The following is an 18,407-nucleotide window of genomic DNA, read 5'->3' on the forward strand; positions in this document are numbered from 1 at the left end:
AATTTCTCTTGGCCCCTGGCCCAGGGGAGTGGGTCCCATGTGAATGTCTTCTGTCCTGTGAGTCACATGCAAAACAATTAAGAATCCTTTTCTCAGGAATTCTTTTAAAAAATAGTGTTATTTTTAATCGACACATAATAATTGCACATATTTATGGGAACAGTGTGATATTTTGATACATATGTACAATGTGTAATTCTCAGACAATTATTCTGCCCCTGAAATCCTAGCAATTAAGAGACTGGCAGAGAATACATAACCTGTGGAAGCCACAATGTGTTCAAGGCCAATGGCAACTGCCTGCCTAGACTACGAGGTGGGAGAGATGAGAATCTCCTACCAAAGTGAGAACCAGGTGGCCAAGCACAGGCCAAGTGTGGAGGGTCCCCAGAGTGAGGGAAGGATTGGACAGTGAGGAGGGTGAGATGCTGCTCGCCTTGACTTCTCTTGCTTCATGGAAGAAACAAAGCACCTTTTACATTTTTCTGCATTTCCATTATTTTCTCAGATATTTCAGTATTATTCCTATTTTTTAATAGGTTCAATTTTTTTCTTAATAGGTTCCATTTATTATTCAGGTAAATTTTTTAATTTAAATGATTTTGCTATACTACATTGTCTTTTTTTTTTTTTTCGCTCTGTCGCCCAGGATGGAGTGCAGTGGCGCAATCTCGGCTCACTGCAAGCTCCACCTCCCGGGTTCACACCATTCTCCTGCCTCAGCCTCCTGAGTAGCTGGGACTACAGGCGCCCACCACCACGCCTGGCTAATTGTTTTGTATTTTTTAGTAGAGACGGGGTTTCACCATGTTAGCCAGGATGGCCTCGATCTCCTGACCTCGTGATCCGCCTGCCTCGGCCTCCCAAAGTGCTGGGATTACAAGCGTGAGCCACCGCGCCCAGCCCCTACATTGTCTTTTTTAACAGGGAGTGTTTTAACAGGCTTTTTTAACAGCGTGTTTTAATTTAAAAATAAGACCCACTTTCCTATTTCTGCAAAATGTAAACTTATTCAAACAGGCAGGACAAGTCAAAAGGTTTCAGGGCAAGACACTCAGTACTCCTGAGAATAAACATTAGGCCACTTAACCAGGCACAACAGCAGTGGCAGAACGACTTCTTTCTATTCACCAGAAATCAACTTAATTAATAATTATAGTATCCGACATACCACAGGTTCATCATTTTTTGCCATTGATACTTTCCTAACCATGTTAATATGCTAGGTATGAGACTAGATATATTAAAATATGGTTTCTGCCCTCAAACTCCACATACCCTAGAGGTTTGGATTTTTATGTCTTTTGTGAACACTTAGTCATGATGAAACAAGAAACACACAATAAATGGAACAGACACGTCCAGATCCTTTAGCACCAAGAATATTTCTGGCAGCCCGTTATTCAGTTGCTGGGGAATTCTTTTAAAGCCATTAACCATGCTTTACATGGTAAGGAAATACTACTCACTTTCGCCAAAGCAGTCCAACACGGGGAAAGAAGTAGCTGGCAGACTTCCTTGATTCAACACTTTTTAAATGAGATTTATAATATAGAGAAGTTTAAAACGTTGTATTTTTCAGGGAAACCGAAACAGCAACAATAATTAAAAGGAAAATATATAGCATGGAGAATGGAGGTCCAGTCATCTCTCAGTATCCACAGGGAATTAATTCCAGGACCCCTGTGGACCCCAAAATCTGCAAGTGTTCACATCCCTGATATAAAACAGTGTAGAATTTGTATATAACCTTGTATCCCCTGCATACTTCAAATCATCTGTAGATTAATTATAATACCTAGTAATAGATATAAATGCTATGTAAATAGTTGTTATATTGTACTTTTTTTACATTTGTATTGTTTTTATTGTTGTATTTTTTTCAAATATGCTTTTTCAAATACTTTTGGTCTGAGATCAGTTGAATTTGTGGGTGCAGAACCCATGGATACGGAGAGCCAACTGTAATTCATAGAAGGGATTTTTTCCTTTCAAATCTTAGAAGAAGCAGTTAGAAATAATGAATTGTGATTCTTCACTTTCAGAAACAGTCCTCTGTAGATCCAGTATCCAGTCAACAGAATTGAAATGCAGAGTGGAAGATGGCAGAGTCCAGAGACAGTAAACAAACCTTGGACTAAATTGCATTCAGCTGCACAGCAGGTCCCAGGGTCTACCACGTGTGTCCAGGGTGACAAACCAGCCTTTAAACTCCTTTCAGGTAGGATGTTTCCTCCTCAATAAGTAAACCAGCCATTGCCCCTTTACGAATGAACCCAGCTCTGCCTGTCCATTCTCCTCTCATCCTCCTTCTTCCACCTTATCTTCCTGTCAACCTCTGTGGCTTCCATTTTGCCTCCTCTCTGATAACATTGCTGCACCACAATTAGCTACATGGGGTTAAGATGGAACCTCTGCCAGTTTCTCCACCTATCTTGTAGGAAGCTCTCTCTCCTCAGCTGCCAGAAAGCCAGGCTCACTCATGACCAAGTTTGCTGCCACATACAACAGCCAGTGTGTAAGAGGGAAGAATGGGTCACGTGTGCAGAGGGAAGCAGGGATGGAGAACGGAGGCTGACTCCTCATGGCATCCCCATCTGCCTCTGTGCACTCCATCAGGATGCCCTTGCCTTCCCTCACTTCCCAGTTACAGGGAAGAAAAAATAACCTGGGTCACCTATTCTCATTTTAAGTTGGGGCTCTGATACCTGTATCTCAAAGAGCACTCAATATAGACAATGAAAATAAGAACAATTCCTTGAGCATCCAAATTTTAGGTTGTGAGGAAGCATGTTTAACAATTTCTAGGCCGGGTGCGGTGGCTCATGCCTGTGATCCCAGCACTTTGGGAGGCCAAAGTGGGCGGATCACAAGGTCAGGAGATTGAGACCATCCTGGCTAACACGGTGAAACCCCGTCTCTACTAAAAATATAAAAAAATTAGCTGGGCGTGGTGGTGGGCGCCTGTAGTCCCAGCTACTCGGGAGGCTGAGGCAGGAGAATGGCGTGAACCCAGGAGGCGGAGCTTGCAGTGAGCCGAGACCGCGCCACTGCACTCCAGCCTGGGTGACAGAGCGAGACTCCTTCTCAAAAACAACAACAACAACAACAACAAACAATTTCTAGCCATCTTTAGTCCTATTTTAAATCAAGAGTGGCGTTTCCCCCAAATTAACACAGCAATAAAATAGTTTACAGTTATTAATCCCTTACCAAGTAGGTGCTAACTTCCTATATATTAGCTAACTTAAACTTCTCAAATACTCTGTGAAATTAGTACTATTACTACACCCCTTTTTCAGGTGAGGAAACCAAGAGTTAGAGATTAGGGACCCCAGGGCCAATGTTCTTATTTACTCATTGGATCGTCTTATCTTGGGGACTGTGTTCTAGTCTCCCCTTCCTTCTCCATATTCCTGTTTTTATTCTTCTCCCTATCATGCGTCTTCCTTCTGCCATCTGGTTATAATTAAAAAAAAAACAAACCCCTTTTTTATTCCACAAAGTTTTAGTGTCTGATGATGAATTCTGGAAGCCTGTGAATGCCTATAGAAGTTCTCTGTCATCAAACCTCCTCACACACGACCTTCCATCCAGGCCCTGAGAATTCTCCTGTGTTAATTTTGTTTAACACTCCACAAGCACAGGGATAGTTCGTTCTGTGCAAATATACATAGACAAAAGGTCATTCACCAATATACTCTCCACAGCTGATGGAACAAGGGCGATTATTTTTTATTTCCTCTGATTTTTCTGTAATAGTGGTTTAAAATCACAGGGCTTTGCTTATTACTTGAAATCAGACATTTGAATTCTAGTAACAGCTCTGCCTCTGGTTATCTTTATTTCTTTAGACAAGTTACTCTTCAGTCTTTCTCCTCCCTTAATATAACACAAAAGGGTTTTTTTTTTTTTTTTTGAGACAGAGTCTGGCTCTGTTGCCCAGGCTGGAGTGCAGTGGCCCAATCTTGGCTCACTGCAACCTCCGTCTTCCAGGTTCAAGCGATTCTCCTGCCTCAGCCTCCCGAATAGCTGGGACTACAGGCACGTGCCACCATGCCCAGCTAATTTTTGTGTTTTTAGTAGAGATGGGATTTCACCATGTTGGCCAGGATGGTCTCGATCTCATGACCTCTTGATCTGCCCACCTCGGCCTCCCAAAGAGCTGGAATTACAGGTGTGAGCCACTGCGCCTGGCCACAAAATGGTTTTTAACAGGCTCCTTTCATTTTGCAGTTTTATATTTTCATGAACATCATCACTGGAAAAGCAGACATCTCTGTCTTCATATTGTAAATTCATTATTAACTTGGTCATGTTTCTTCATCGATTACTTTTACCAATCATTCTTTCAATGGATTCATTGCTCAATTTTTACTACAGAAAAAAGTAACTCCGTTTTCCCTCTAGGTTATCTAATGTAGTGGTAAAACTGGTGGTCAAAGGAAGCACAGTTTTCATCTAATTCAACAGTTTTTCATGAAGCATGTTACAGCCACTGAGAGCCACCTGAATGTGGACCTGCCCCTCTGCTTCTTCAAAATAATCAGCAGAAAAGGATTAATAATTCATGGAAGTGGTGGTTTGTTGCCAGCATATTCCTATAAAAAGGGAAATATTTTCACATACTGTAGAGGCTGCCAGGCAGCTGAACATGTGGCCTGGCATGGAAATTGGTGATGAAACTAAAATATCAGGAAATTGTACCACTCATAGCTCTTCTGCCAGAAGCTTCATTTACATTATTTTTAACTCTTCAGAGGAAGAGATTTTCATATCTAATCAAAGGAGCCAAGATTTTTTACCATGCATTGAACATTGAACATAATGTGAAATTCTAAGAGAAAAATAGATTTTTCTTCTCAATTAACCAATAGTGACATTTTACTTTGGCAATACTAAGATGATCTTCTGTTGAAATTTAGCTGAAATCTGTTTAACCCCAGAAATGGCTACTCTAATGGATGATATGTACCTGAGTAACACAATTTTCTCAGCAAATAAGTAATTTCAGCCTTTTAGGTTAAATGGTGAGAACTATAAAATTTTCCAAGTCCTATTTCCCACACGAGATTTATCATTAATTGATTAAAAGTAATTGTAAAAGGTAGAGGTAAGACAAAACATTACTTATCATCCCTTAATTAATAGTTTTCATATTTAATGACACTATTTTTTAAATATCATTTTTCACATCTACCTAATTCCCTTGCAATGTCTATTTTCCCTGATCTGATCATAAATATCTAGATGGCACCCCCATAAGTATATGACAATTGCTGTTGTTTATATTTTGCTTTTTATCAACCATATATCCTTTGTCAGTTTTCATAATGTCTTAATATTTTATCATCTTATATGATGGGTGGGTGATCCCTTCATAAAAGACAAAAGTCAGAATTCATCAGTTTCACTATCAACATATGTTCAATAGTGCACTTTTCAAAATAAATAGCTTTATATTTTTCCTTATTTGTAAAATATCATAATGATTTACAAAACATAAAAATACTAAAAGTCTTTTATTTTTGCATAGACACTCCCACACACTAAGACCAGCACATATAAAATACGACCACTCTGTTTTGAATCCTGCTTTAATTACATATTAATATATAATTAACTCTATGTCTACAAATATAGCCATGTAATCACTTTACTGCTTATATAGTGTTCCATAACTTAACAAAATTTAATTTCTGATTCGTATATAAATTTATATCTACAGTTTTGCTATTATACATAAGAATGCGATATGCAACTTTACCTATATCTTTGAACATTCATTCAATTATTCCTTTAGGGCAAATTCGTAGAAGTATAATTACATGTATACGTAAAATTTTGATTAACACTATCAAAATTCTAACCCTCGAATTTATTCAAATATATGTGCTCAATTGAATTGAGTTTTTATAAATCTGTTTTATCTTTTACAAAACATTTTATTTTAGCTTATATTTTTATAATTAGTAATAAACTTTCTTAGGTTTGTCAGCAATTTTAACATTTTATTTGTGTGTTGTGTGAATTGTCTCTTCTATTAGATGTTTGTCTTTAATCCTTTAATCCCAAATATGGCATATGTGCAGCCAAGACATTTGCCCTTTAGGTTAAAAATTTCATATACTAACTTCCCTGAACAGAACTGATGAATGTTTATCATTATTAATTTCTACCATTTTAGCTTTTGAATTTTTCAATTTTCTTTCGTTGTCCCAGTAAGTGCAAACAAATATTATATTTGTTTCTTTGGCCCTTAGCAATTTTTTATATCCAAATAGCTCAACTCCAGAAGGTATTGAATGAGCTCAACACATGTGTTATGCCCTCATTTTGGGTTGGCCAGTCAGGCTGAAAAGACTCTGCCACACCTACTCACTCTTTGTAGAGACTAGGGAAGGTCTGTTCACAAACATCCATGCTTCAACACTCTCATCTATGCACGGAGGGTGCTGCAACACCTTAACATTGTTTCTCTCCAAAACTTACTTTCATATTACTCTCAAAAGAAACGTGAATCCTAAATAATTAACTCCGTCATCAAATAATGAATTTTCCAAGATAATCTTTGACTACAAGATTTCTGGTTTAAGATTGGTTCTGATTGGCAGTCTATAATGCTTCCTCTACCAATTCCCACTAAAGTAGATGTAGACACACTGGAAAGTAGACACACACACACACACACACAAACACACAAAGTTGAGCTACTAGTAAAAATCCCTTTAAGAACCTTGAAAATAGAATCGTAAAGGAATTTTCACTAGTAGGTCAGTTTAACTGAATTGCAAAACTCAAATTATAGTGTTGTATGCGTATGTCTCCCATGGAAACCAAGCAAACAAGCCAGCCTTAAAAAAGATACAAGTATATTTCATTCTTTTCCCACAGTGTTCCCCCTAATTCAGAAACACAAGATTCGCACTAAATAGAAACTGGGCAACTTTGTCCTTCCTGAATAGAAGCCTCCTTCTGAGAAAGCCAGACTCTTGCTCTTATCATTATCATGATCACCCCACCTTCCCCTGACTTCTATATCTTTCTACATCTAGTCCCACTCTCAGAAACAACGGGGCAATTGGGCGGTAAGAGAGTGTGTGCATAGTGTGTGTGCTGGGAATCATAGAAAGAAAGAAGCCAACTCCCACAGCCCAGTGTCTTTCAGGAGATACAGCACTCGTCAGCAAAAAGTTATCGGAACAGTTAGGGACTGAAAATTCCTGGCAATATCCAACATGAACACCGGAAATAGCCTAAATATGCAGTAATTATAAAATTATACTATTTAAATATAGTGGGTAGTATGTGACATTTAAATATAGTGGGTAGTATGTGACATTAAAATTAGATTTTTGATAAAATGTGATGAGAAGAAAAAAAGCCACCCTGCGGCCGAGGCCGGAGCTGGAGCCGCCGCTGCCGCCATCTGGAGCTCCCCTGCACGGACGATGCCCACGGTGCCCGCCCGGGGCTCGGGGCTGTGAGGCCCGGGGCACGGGGTAGCTATGGCGACGGCGAGCGTGGCCCGCGGCGCCGCCTGACAGGTGTGGGCCCCGACGGCGGCGTGGAGCAACATGTACGCCAAGGGGGCAAGGGTTCGGCCGTGCTCTCCGACAGCCAGGCCCGCGAGAAGCTGACTTGGGATGCCCCACCCCTCCACAAAGATGACTGTCCCCTCTGCCCAGCCTCTGGGTCATTTTGGAGAAGAGGCTCTTCTGGCCGGAAGGTGGTTGGCGCTGTACGTCTATGAGTACCTGCTGCACATCGGTGCCCAGAAGTCAGCCCAGACCTTCCTGTCTGAGATCTGATGGGAGAAGAACAACAGGCTGCGGGAGCGCCCCGGGTTCCTGCACTCCTGGTGGTGCGTCTTCTGGGACCTGTACTGCGCAGCGCCTGACGGAAGAGAGGCCTGCGAGCACTCTGGCGAGGCCAAGGCCTTCCAGGACTGTAGCGCTGCAGCCGCCCCCAGCCCTGTGATGGGGAGTATGGCCCCAGGTGACGCAATGGCCGCAGGCCTCATGGCAGCTGGCTTCTTCCAGGGCCCCCCCCGGCTCCCAGCCGTCCCCCCACAACCCCAACGCCCCCATGATGGGGCCTCACGGTCAGCCCTTCATGTCACCGCCCTTCCCGGGGGCCCCCGGCCCACCCTGTGGATGCCAAGTCAGCCTCCCGCAGGCTTCCCCGGCTCCCAGCCCCTCCTCCCTGGCGCCATGGAGCCCTCCCCAAGAGCCCAGGGGCATCCAAGCATGGGCGGCCCAATGCAGAGGGTGACGCCTCCTTGCGGCATGGTCAGCGTGGGGCCCCAGAGGTATGGAGGCGGCATGCGACCCCCACCCAACTCCCTTGCTGGCCCAGGCCTGCCTGCCATGAACATGGCCCCAGGAGTTCATGGCCCGTGGGCCAGCCCCAGTAGAAACTCGATCCCCTACTCCTCCTCATCCCCTGGCAGCTACACTGGACCCCCAGGAGGAGGTGGGCCCCCTGGAACATCCATCATGCCTAGCCCTGGAGATTGTACCAACTCCAGCGAAAACATGTACACTATCATGAACCCCATCGGGCCGGGCCCCAGAAGGGCTAATTTCCCGCTCGGCCCTGGCCTGGAGGGCCCCATGGCCGCCATGAGCGCAATGGAGCCTCACCATGTGAACGGATCCCTGGGCTTGGGCGACATGGATAGGTTGCCGAAGAGCTCCCCTGGCGCCGTGCCGGCCTGAGCAACGCCCCCGGCACCCCGCGGGAGGACGGCTAGATGGCGGCCGCCGGGACCTTCCTGCACCCGTTCCCGAGCGAAAGCGTACGCGACTGCGTTGACTCCCGCCCACCGCGGCGGCGTCGGGCCGGAGGGGCCTGGCGGGCAAGCCCCGGCGGGGCGGCCGGGGGCCAGAGCAAGACCATGACCACGGCGGGCCAGTACTCGCCAGGGATGACCATGAGCGTGTGATGGGGCGGCAGCCCCGGGCCTCTGCGGGCCTAGGCTTCTGCCCAGAGCCCCTGCTCAGGGTGAGGGGCTGAGGTCACACCTCAGGCACCTGGACTCCTGGCCAATCAAGGCTTGCCCAGCTGGGAGGCCCCACACGAAAGACTCTTACCATTTTATTAAAAACGCAAGGACCTCAGAGACGTTCTTTTCTGTATGGACCCTTCCTGCCATTTGTATTTTGTCCCAGGAGAGAAAGGCTCTTTGGGGGGCCTCTCTCCCCAGGACGTCAGGGGGTGGGGCCCATCAGTAAATGGAAGCTGGTTTTGGTTTTTGGTTAAAAAAAAAAAAAAAGTGATGAGAAAACTCAGACACAGCCTTCATGCAATTTTGTTGAAAATATAGTGAACATGCTCTTACGACTCATTCATACCCAGGTTTCCATGACTTCAAGTTTTGTGCTCTTTTTCTGCTACTTCAGTAAGAGTATTTAGAGACACAAGATGGCCAATCATAGAATCTGGGGAAAATTAACAATATTTAAAGAGCAGATCAAGAAAAAGGAACTACTTAAGACAACAAAAGGAGATATGAGAATGTGCAGGCCATTCACTGTGGCTCAGGCCTGAAATCCCAGCAGTCTGGGAGGCCGAGGGTGTCGGAGCACCTGAGGTCAGGAGTTCGAGACCAGCCTGGCCAACATGATGAAACCCTGTCTCTACTAAAAATACAAAAATTAGCCGGGCGTGGTGGTGGGCACCTGTAATACCAGCTACTCAGGAGGCTGAGGCAGGAGAATTGCTTAACCTGGGAGGCAGAGGTTGCAGTGAGCTGAGATCCTGCCATTGCACTCCAGCCTGGGCAACAAGAGCGAAACTCCATCTCAACAAACAAACAAACAAGCAAACAAAGGATGTGCATGGAGGAGTTTTAAGAAAGAGGGAGTCAAATCTAGGAGAGGCCAGTTTTGGTTAGAGGTGATCATTCATCACAGGCCTTTTGGAGAAAATTGGTGATGTGTATCAAAAAAGTTTCAGTGGAATTGTGGAAAAGATAAGTGTGATGGAGCAGTGAGTTGTGAACTAAATGGAAGGTAGAGAAGGGGAGACAATGAGGACAGACTTCTCTTTTAAAAAGCCAGAAAAAAACAGAGATGGAAAGGGATGAGAATGCAGGTGGGAGGTGAGACAGACAAACTGGAAGATGAGGTGAGGCCAAAGGACAAGGTGGTCCTTTAGCGCAAGACCCATGGGAGTCCTTATAAACTAAAGAGTAAGAACCAGGGGCTGAGCAGAGGCTGACAACACAGAGGAAAGGACATTTCAAGATTCCTTAGTAGCTAAGTGAGAAGACCCTGAGCACTGGTAGAGGAGCATGGTATGAACAGACAGAGGACTCTGAGAGCAGAGGAAACAGAAGACGACTGTCCTGGGGCCAGATGTGCAGCAGGGGATGTGCAGCACGGGATGGGCAGGAAGGCGGGGAGTTCAGGCAGGACTCATAAGCTGTGAGTGCATGGAGAGGCAAGCTGGCTGACTGCGTATTTGTGTAAATGCAGTTATTATAAAATCCATACATAGATTTTACTTTTCAAAGAACTATAACACAGAGAACAGCAAAACTATACAAAATAAAGCCATCTGTTTTAGACAATTTAGAAAATACATAAGCATATGGCCGTGTTCTTCATTATGAAGAATAGAACTTTACTGTGTAAGTCTGAAATTCTGAGCTGCCTTTGACTGGGCTCCATGATATGCTCTGAAAGCTACTTTAAAAACAAACCTCTGATACCCATTTGTTTATTTGTCTTCTGTCTCTTTCTCATAAAAGTTGACTACAGAAGACATTTCCAGTAACCATAATTTCAGTGATTTCAAAGCTAGATGAATAGGAGTTTCCTGCACTGTCTCATAAGCATTACATTTGCCCAGAAAACTGCTTAAACTTGACTTCAGACTGTTACTACACTCTGCTTCTATAATGGATCAGTTCTCTGGTTTATATGAAATTCTAAGAGGCTTGTATAAGCTTTCATCCTACTCATTCTTACATGAACTTCATGATATAATGAAATAAAAATGAGATTAAAATCTCTAAGCAAATTACTTCCTAAGTGGCAAATCACTAGAAAGGGAGAATTGTTATAATTCCGTCCGTACTCCACCTCCGGGGATGTGCTTTCAGGAACAAAGATGGATCTCAGCGTTCCAATGAAGCAAGAGTGGCTGTGACTGTGGTCCAGCGCAGCAGAGGAAAGACCTGTGTCTGAGCATGAGGCCATGTTAGAGAGGCTCCTGGGGTTTGGCTCCTCTTCCTGCCTCACCCCTTCTACCTTGAACCCCTGCCCCAGTTCACACCCCCTCCACTGCCCTTCAGGAGTAAGGCAGGCACACTACACACACACACACACACACACACTACACACTCACACACTGTACACACATTGCACACTCACACTGTACACACACTGCACAGACATGCACACATTGCATACACATGCACACTGCACACATGTACACACACTGCACACACATACACACTGCACACACACAGTGCATTCACACATGCACACTCCTTCTGTGTGTTCCAGATGCTGACAATGCTGTGGGTGCCCCAGGGGAGACAGGGTCCCACAGGGTCAGCAGGGAGGACTGGCGCTGGTGGTCTGAAGGGCTCCCGGGCTAAGTGTGAATCATAGCAGGGCAGGGCTGGGGTTGGGGAGAGGGAGAGGGGCCATGGGAGGGGTGTGGCATGGGGACGCTCCTCCTCCTCACCCCTGTAGTCCCCTCAGATCTGCAGGGTCAGCAATGCCAAGCTGGAGCCACTGGCCAGGCCTTCCAGTCTTGTGACTGATGAGTGACTGGGATGGGGCTGGTGAGGGATGAGGGCCTGTGTCCTAGGGCAGCAAGCTGAGGCCCTGGAGGAAGTGGGAGGCAATAGGGAGAACTTGGTCTCACCTCTGCCTGGCAGAGAGGGACTTCTCACAGGGACCCCCAGGGCTTCCTGGCCTCAGGGGCAATCCTGGAGCCAAGGGAGAGAAGGTGAGTGACACACATACACAGCCAGGTGTCGCTCCATCACCCTCAGCCCTGAAGCCTATGGGACCCCAAGGCCCCTGCTCTGCTCCAGGTCCCCAGTGCCAGGCCATGGGGTCCCTGCTCAGGGAGGGCCACTCAGAGACCCTGTGCCCTGTCCCTCTCTGTAACTTGGCCCTTCTCCCCCATGTGCGTGACTCCTCCTGCATCCCCCTGGCCACCTGCTCCCTTCTCTAGGGGCACCCAGGTCTCGTTGGACTGATCAGGTCCCCAAGGAAGCAGGGAGAGAAGGAAGATGGGGCCTTCCTGGCCCTCAGGGCTGCCCTTGGCAGAGGGTGAGTGGTGAGTAGAGGGCCTGTGGGATTCAGATTGGGGGTGGGGAGGGGTGGGGTTGAGACTTAGCTGTCAGGGAGGAAGCAGAGGCTGGGGAAGAGGTGGGAGGAGGACCCAGTTGAGCCAGCCCCCTACCTTCCCTAGGGTATTCCAGGAGCATCCAGCCCCATTGGTCCTGGAGGGATCCTGGCGTCTCCGTGACACAACCCTCTGTTCCTCCAATAAATCCCCTGAGCCCTACTGTTTTCTCCCATGACCTCCAGTGTAACACGTCGAGTCCTCAGGGTCCCCATTTGTCCTCACACCTCCAGTGGTTCCTCCTCATACTTCCTGGGCTCCGAAGTCCCCAAATTCTCTGATGCCTGCCCCTGCTGTGGTAACCCAAGGCTCCTATGGACTCGGGACCTGGCCTCTGCACTCCTCCGAGTCCCGTCCTTCCCCTGCAGTGACGGTTCCTCATCTCACAGGGACCTTTGGGCCCAAAAAAAGCCAAAGGAGCCACAGTGAGTGACCCCATGAGCTCTGACCTTTGCCCCCTCCCACTGGACTTGAAACTGTCTCTCCAGGGCAAAGAGACCCCCCAGGGAGACTCTGATCCTCAGCCAGGAAGCTGACTCAACCCTTTGATCCCATGTGTGACCTCTTGACCTCTCTATGACCTCATTTACTCCTTTGTCAGGGCCCAGCCGGACCCAAGGGACAAAAGGGTGTCCAGGGCCCTTCGGGACACATGGTGAGTTAGGAGTCAGGGCTCCCAGGACAACTGGTGAGGAGTCTGGGCTCCTGGGACACCTGGTGAGTGAGGAGTCAGGACACATTAACAGGATCATGAAAGCATAGCTACTCAAGTAACTAAATAATTATGCAACTAATTTTTTCCTCATCACTAAAACATAGTTATGGGCAGATTATTTTTAAAATACAACACACTAACAAGTAATTTATTCTTAAAACTCAGTTATGGTTTGTTGTTTGTTAAGGCCATTGTTTGGGAAAAAGAAAACAGGAGAAGGAACAAGATGATGATACCGAGAAGAAAACACAGACTGGAAGGAAGGAAAAAGAACAGAGGAGGGAATTAGAAGGCCTATTATGACAACTTTCTCCTCTCCCTGATTCATGAAATTTGAATAAGTCCAATATCAACAACAACAACAAAAAAAGCAAAAAGATATACAAGTAGTCACGTCCTAAATTTTGTTAATAGTGAGATAATAGCAAGGCGGGTGGATCACCTGAGGTCAGGAGTTTGAGACCAGCCTGGCCAACATGGTGAAACCCAGTCTCCATTAAAAATACAAAAATTAGCGCCCACAGTCCCAGCTACTCTACTTAGGGGGCTAAGGCAGGAGAACAGCTTGAACCTGGGAGGCGGAGGTTGCAGTGAGCTGAGATCACGCCACTGCACTCCAGCCCAGGTGACAGAGTGAGACTCCGTCTCAGAAAAAAAAAAAAAAGAGTGAGATAATATGCTGACACTCACACCTGGCTCATGCAGAGGAGGGCGCCCTCCAGAGACTGCAGGAGAAGGGGGAGGACTCCTCCTTGCCCTGGCTGTTCCTCCCTTGCTTCCACTGAAGCCCGTGGTACAGCACCCGAAGCTTCCTACCCACCCAAGGCCTGGCCGGGCAGGCCCTGCAGTGCTCTTACTGCCCCTTCCTGGCCCCCAGACTTGCTGCTGCTGTCCCCACCAGCGCTGATGTCAGTACAACCATCGCTACTGTTGCTCTCAATGCACTGGCCCACCCTACAAAGCTCCTATCACCTGGCCACTGCCGCAGCCCCGCCCCTGCCACGGCCGCAGCTGGCAGTCCTCCTACCACTCTGGCGTGCTGCAGTCTCCGTGGCCACCACCAACCACAGCGAGGCGAGCAGCAGCCCCAGGCCATCAGAACCACAGCGGGTATGGAGGCCCTGCCACGTTCAGGATTCCCACGGAAATGCTGTGCGCTCCCTGTGCTCAAGCAGTAGCAGGAGGTCGCCCTCGAGAGTCTGGAGTCCAGGGAGAGGAGGAAGTCTCCTTCCTTGGAGGCCACTGCCGTTGCTGCAAACTCTGCCGCCACCAGCAGGGTAGCTCTGATAGTACCCCTAACCCGCCACCCCACTCTTGGCCCCAGGATAGCACCCCTGACACCCGGCCTTCACCACTGCAGTTTAGCACCCAACAGTGCCTCCAACCCGTCCCCACCTCAGACGTTGCAGCACCAGATAACTCCCCCAACCTGCCCCCTCCCGTGGGCCATGCAGCCACGGATAGGACCCCCAAACAGTACCACCACCCCCCGCCGCTGCAGGTAGTGATGCCCCTGCTCCCCGCCATGAACAGTGCAGCCACGGATCCTTAAGGCCCCCAACCCGCTCCCCACAATAGGCAGTGCAGCCCCAGATAGCGGATGGCACCGCCAACCATCCCCCAGCCATGGGGAATGACGTCCTGGATAGCACACCCAACCCGCACCCCACCACAGGCAACGTAGCCCCTGATAGCGCCCCATCCCATATGCCACTGCTGGCAGTGTAGTCCCCAACTGCGCACCAAACTCAACCCCCACCACAGGCAGTGCAGCAGCTGATAGCGCCCCTAACTCACCCCCATTGACCGCAGTGCAGTCCCCCTCCAGTGCCCACAACCCACCTCACCACCCCACCTGCCACTGGAAGGATACCCCCCAAACTACCCCTTGCTGCTGGCAGTGAATCGCCCAATAGTGCACCCAACCCACCCTCTATCATGGGCGGTCTGGCCCTGATAATGCTGGAAAACCCCCCTCCAAGCACCTCCCTGCACCCCCCAACCTCTCCACCCCACCCCCTACCAGCCATGTAGCATGTGATACTGCCCCTAACCTATGCCCTGCTGCTGGCCTTGCAGCCCCAGATAGCGCCCCCAACAAGCCCCCCGCCATGGGCAGTGCAGCCCTGGATAGCATCCCCACCCCACTGTGGGCAAAGAAGCTGGACCAGTCAGAGCCCCAACCAGTCCCCACACCCCCACACCTGGCAGTGTAACCACAATAGCAGCCCCAACCTGCTCCCTGTTGTGGGAAGTGTAGCACCCATAGTGCCCCCAACCAGCCCTACTGCTGCCGGCAATACAGCCCAGGATAGTGCTGACAACCCCCCCCAACTCCAGCAGCAGGCAGTGCAGCCCCAGATAGCACACCTAAAGTAGTGATGCCCAGGATAACACCCTAACACACCTAAAGTGGTGCTGCCAAGAACAGCACCCCAACCAGATCCCGGCCGTGGGCAGTGTGGCCCCGGGTAGCACACCTACCCCATCGCCTTTCTACACTCTGGCCGGCTGCAGTGTCCATCGCTGCCGCCAACCCCAGCTAGGCGAGCCAGTGAGGTGAGCCAGCAAGGCCAGCCACAGTCCCATAGGCTCTAGCCTCCAGCCTGCAGTAGGTGCCTCCTTCTTCCTCCCTTCCTTTAGCCAGGCACAGAAGTAGCTCTCACTGCCAGCTGCCTCCTACCACTCCATATGCTCTGTAGTCTCCATCACCGTCACACACCATGCAGATGCAAGCCCTGGTGCCACAGGCTCCAGCCTCCAGCATGCGGCAGGGGAGTCCACTTCCACCTCCTCTAAGCTGCAAACTGAGCGGCTGGACAGATTGACAAAGAACAGCCCGCAACGGCGGGACTCCCCCTTAGCATGCATTATATACTGAGGTTATGCAAGTGAGGTTCCTGGATTGGATGAGAGAAAACTGCTAGACCTATTCTAATAGAACTTTATTTTCATGTTCTGATTGGATGAGAGCAAGTCTTAGAATAACCAATCAGAATGAGAAGATAAAGTCCAATCAGAGTTGGCCTAGCTGTTTTCCTTTCATTCCAATCAAAACATGTAGTTTATAAACTTGGTATACAAAGCATGTTAACGGGTCATGCCATTCCAGCCTCATCTGTGCCTGCCTTCCTAGCTGCTGCATTCCCAGCTTGGAGTAGGAGGTGCCCTCTGCCACATGCTGGAGGCTGGAGCTTGCGGGACTATGGCTGGCCTCGCTGGCTCGCCTTGCTGCCTCGCCTTGCTGTGGTTGGTGGCAGGGACAGACGCTGCAGTCTGCCAGAACAGAGAAAGGCAAAGGGGTAGGTGCGCTATCCAGGGCCGCACTGCCTGCAGCCTGGGGTGGGTTGGGGCCCTATCTCAGGTGTCACTGCCCGCCTTGGGTGGCTGGTTGGGTGTGCTATCTGGGGCTGTGCTGCCTGCACCAGGGGGTGGGTTGGGGGCCCTATCCGGGGTTGCACTGCCCTCAGCGAGGAGCGTGTTGGGGTCGCTATCCCAGGCTGTATTGCCAGCAGCAGTGAGGTGGGTTAAGGGTACTATCCAGGGCTGCACTGCCCACGGGGTAACGTGGGGGGTTTTGGGTTGAGCGGGCTATGGGGTGCTGCAATGCTCACGGTGCAGGGAAGGGGACGGTTTGGGTGTGCTTTAGCTAGGATTTTGCATTCGCTAGGATTTCCAGTACTATGTTAAATAACAGTGGTGACAGTGGGCATCCTTATCATGTTCCAATCTTAGAGGAAAGGCTTTCCATATATCCCCATTCCATGTGATTCTAGCTGTGGGTCTCTCTCATGTGGTTTTTATTATGGTGAGGTATGTTTCTGCTGTACCTGGTTTTTTGATGATTTATAGCATGAAGCGATGTTGAATTTTATCAAATGCTTTTTCAGTTTCAATTGACATGATCATATGGTTTTTGTCCTTTATTCAGTTGATATGGTGTATCACACTGATTGTGTGTTGAATGGCCCTTGCATCCCAGGGATACTTAATCATGATGAATTTTTTTTAATGTATTGTTGAATTTAATCCCACTTAATCATGACCAATTATCTTTTTAATGTATTGTTGAATTTGATTTGCTGGTATTTTGTTGAGGATTTTTGCACCAATATTAGAGATACTGGCCTGTAGTTTGCTTTTTTGATGTCTTTGTGTCTGATTTTGGTATCAGGTTAATAATGGCCTCATAGAATAAGTTTGGAAGTATTCCCTCCTGTTTTTTAAAATAGTGTGAGTAGGATTGGTACTAGATCTGTAAATGTGTGGTGTGAAGCCATCAGCAGTGAAGCCATCAGTTCCTGGGCTTTTCTTTACTGGGAGACTTCCTGATGACTTCAATCTGATTACTTGTTACCACCGATCTGTTCAGGTCTTGGATGTTTTCATGGTTCAACCAGGGTAGACTGCATGCATCTAGGAATTTGTCAATTTCTACTAGGCTTTCCGATTTATTGGCCTGTTAAATAGCCAGTTATGATCCTTTGAATTTCTGAAGTATCAGTTGTAATGTCTCCTCTTTTTGTCTCTTGATTTTATTTATTTGAATCTTCTCTATTTTTTCTTAGTTAGCCTGACTAAAAGTTTGTCAATTTTGTTTAACTTTCCAGAAAACCAACTTTTTGTTTAATCTTGTGTATTTTTTTCATTTCAATTTTATTCCTGCTACGATCTTTATTATTTATGTTGGGTTTAGTTTGTTCTTACTTTACTAATTCTTTAAGATGTATTGTTTATTTGAAGTTTTTCTTCTGTTTGGATGGTAGGCACTTACAGCTAAAAATTTCTGCCTTTCTACTGCTTTCTGTGTATCATAAGTTTTGGTATATTATGTTTTCATTACCATTTGTTTCAAGAAATTTTTCAATTGCCATCTTAGTATCTTCTTCAATGACCCACTAGTCATTCATTCAGGAGTGTATTGTTTAACTTCCATGTGATTGTATGGTTTCCAAAATTACTCTTCTTATTGATATCTAGTTTTATTCCCTTGTAGTCAAAGAAGATGGCCACAGAGACCACAGTTATGGTTAGAGTGGTAGGAGGCGGCCATCAGCAAGAGCTGCTCTTTGGCTAGCTGCTGGAGGCTAGAGCCTGCGGCCCAGCGGCTCGCCTCACTGTGGTTGGTGGTGGTAGGCACAGGGCCCCTTGCAGAGTATATCAGATCCCCCATTGACAAAGGATGCAGGGCAAAGACCCCCACTGGGCCACCATGCCTGACCTGAAGATGCAGGAGGTGAAGAAGATCTGCTATGAGGTGGCCCTGGCTTACTTCCATCACGGGCGGGCTGAGATTGAGGCCCTGGCCACCCTCAAGGTG

At 47.5% G+C, this 18,407-nt stretch overlaps 1 pseudogene; it reads left to right on the forward strand.

The window, feature by feature from the left end:
- The first annotated feature begins 274 nt into the window (after window positions 1–274).
- On the forward strand, window positions 275–9,122 carry LOC134736555 (single-stranded DNA-binding protein 4-like; annotated as a pseudogene).
- The last annotated feature ends 9,285 nt before the right edge of the window (window positions 9,123–18,407 follow it).

This window comes from Symphalangus syndactylus, chromosome 1 (assembly GCF_028878055.3).
Source record: "Symphalangus syndactylus isolate Jambi chromosome 1, NHGRI_mSymSyn1-v2.1_pri, whole genome shotgun sequence".
Lineage (NCBI taxonomy): Eukaryota > Metazoa > Chordata > Mammalia > Primates > Hylobatidae > Symphalangus > Symphalangus syndactylus.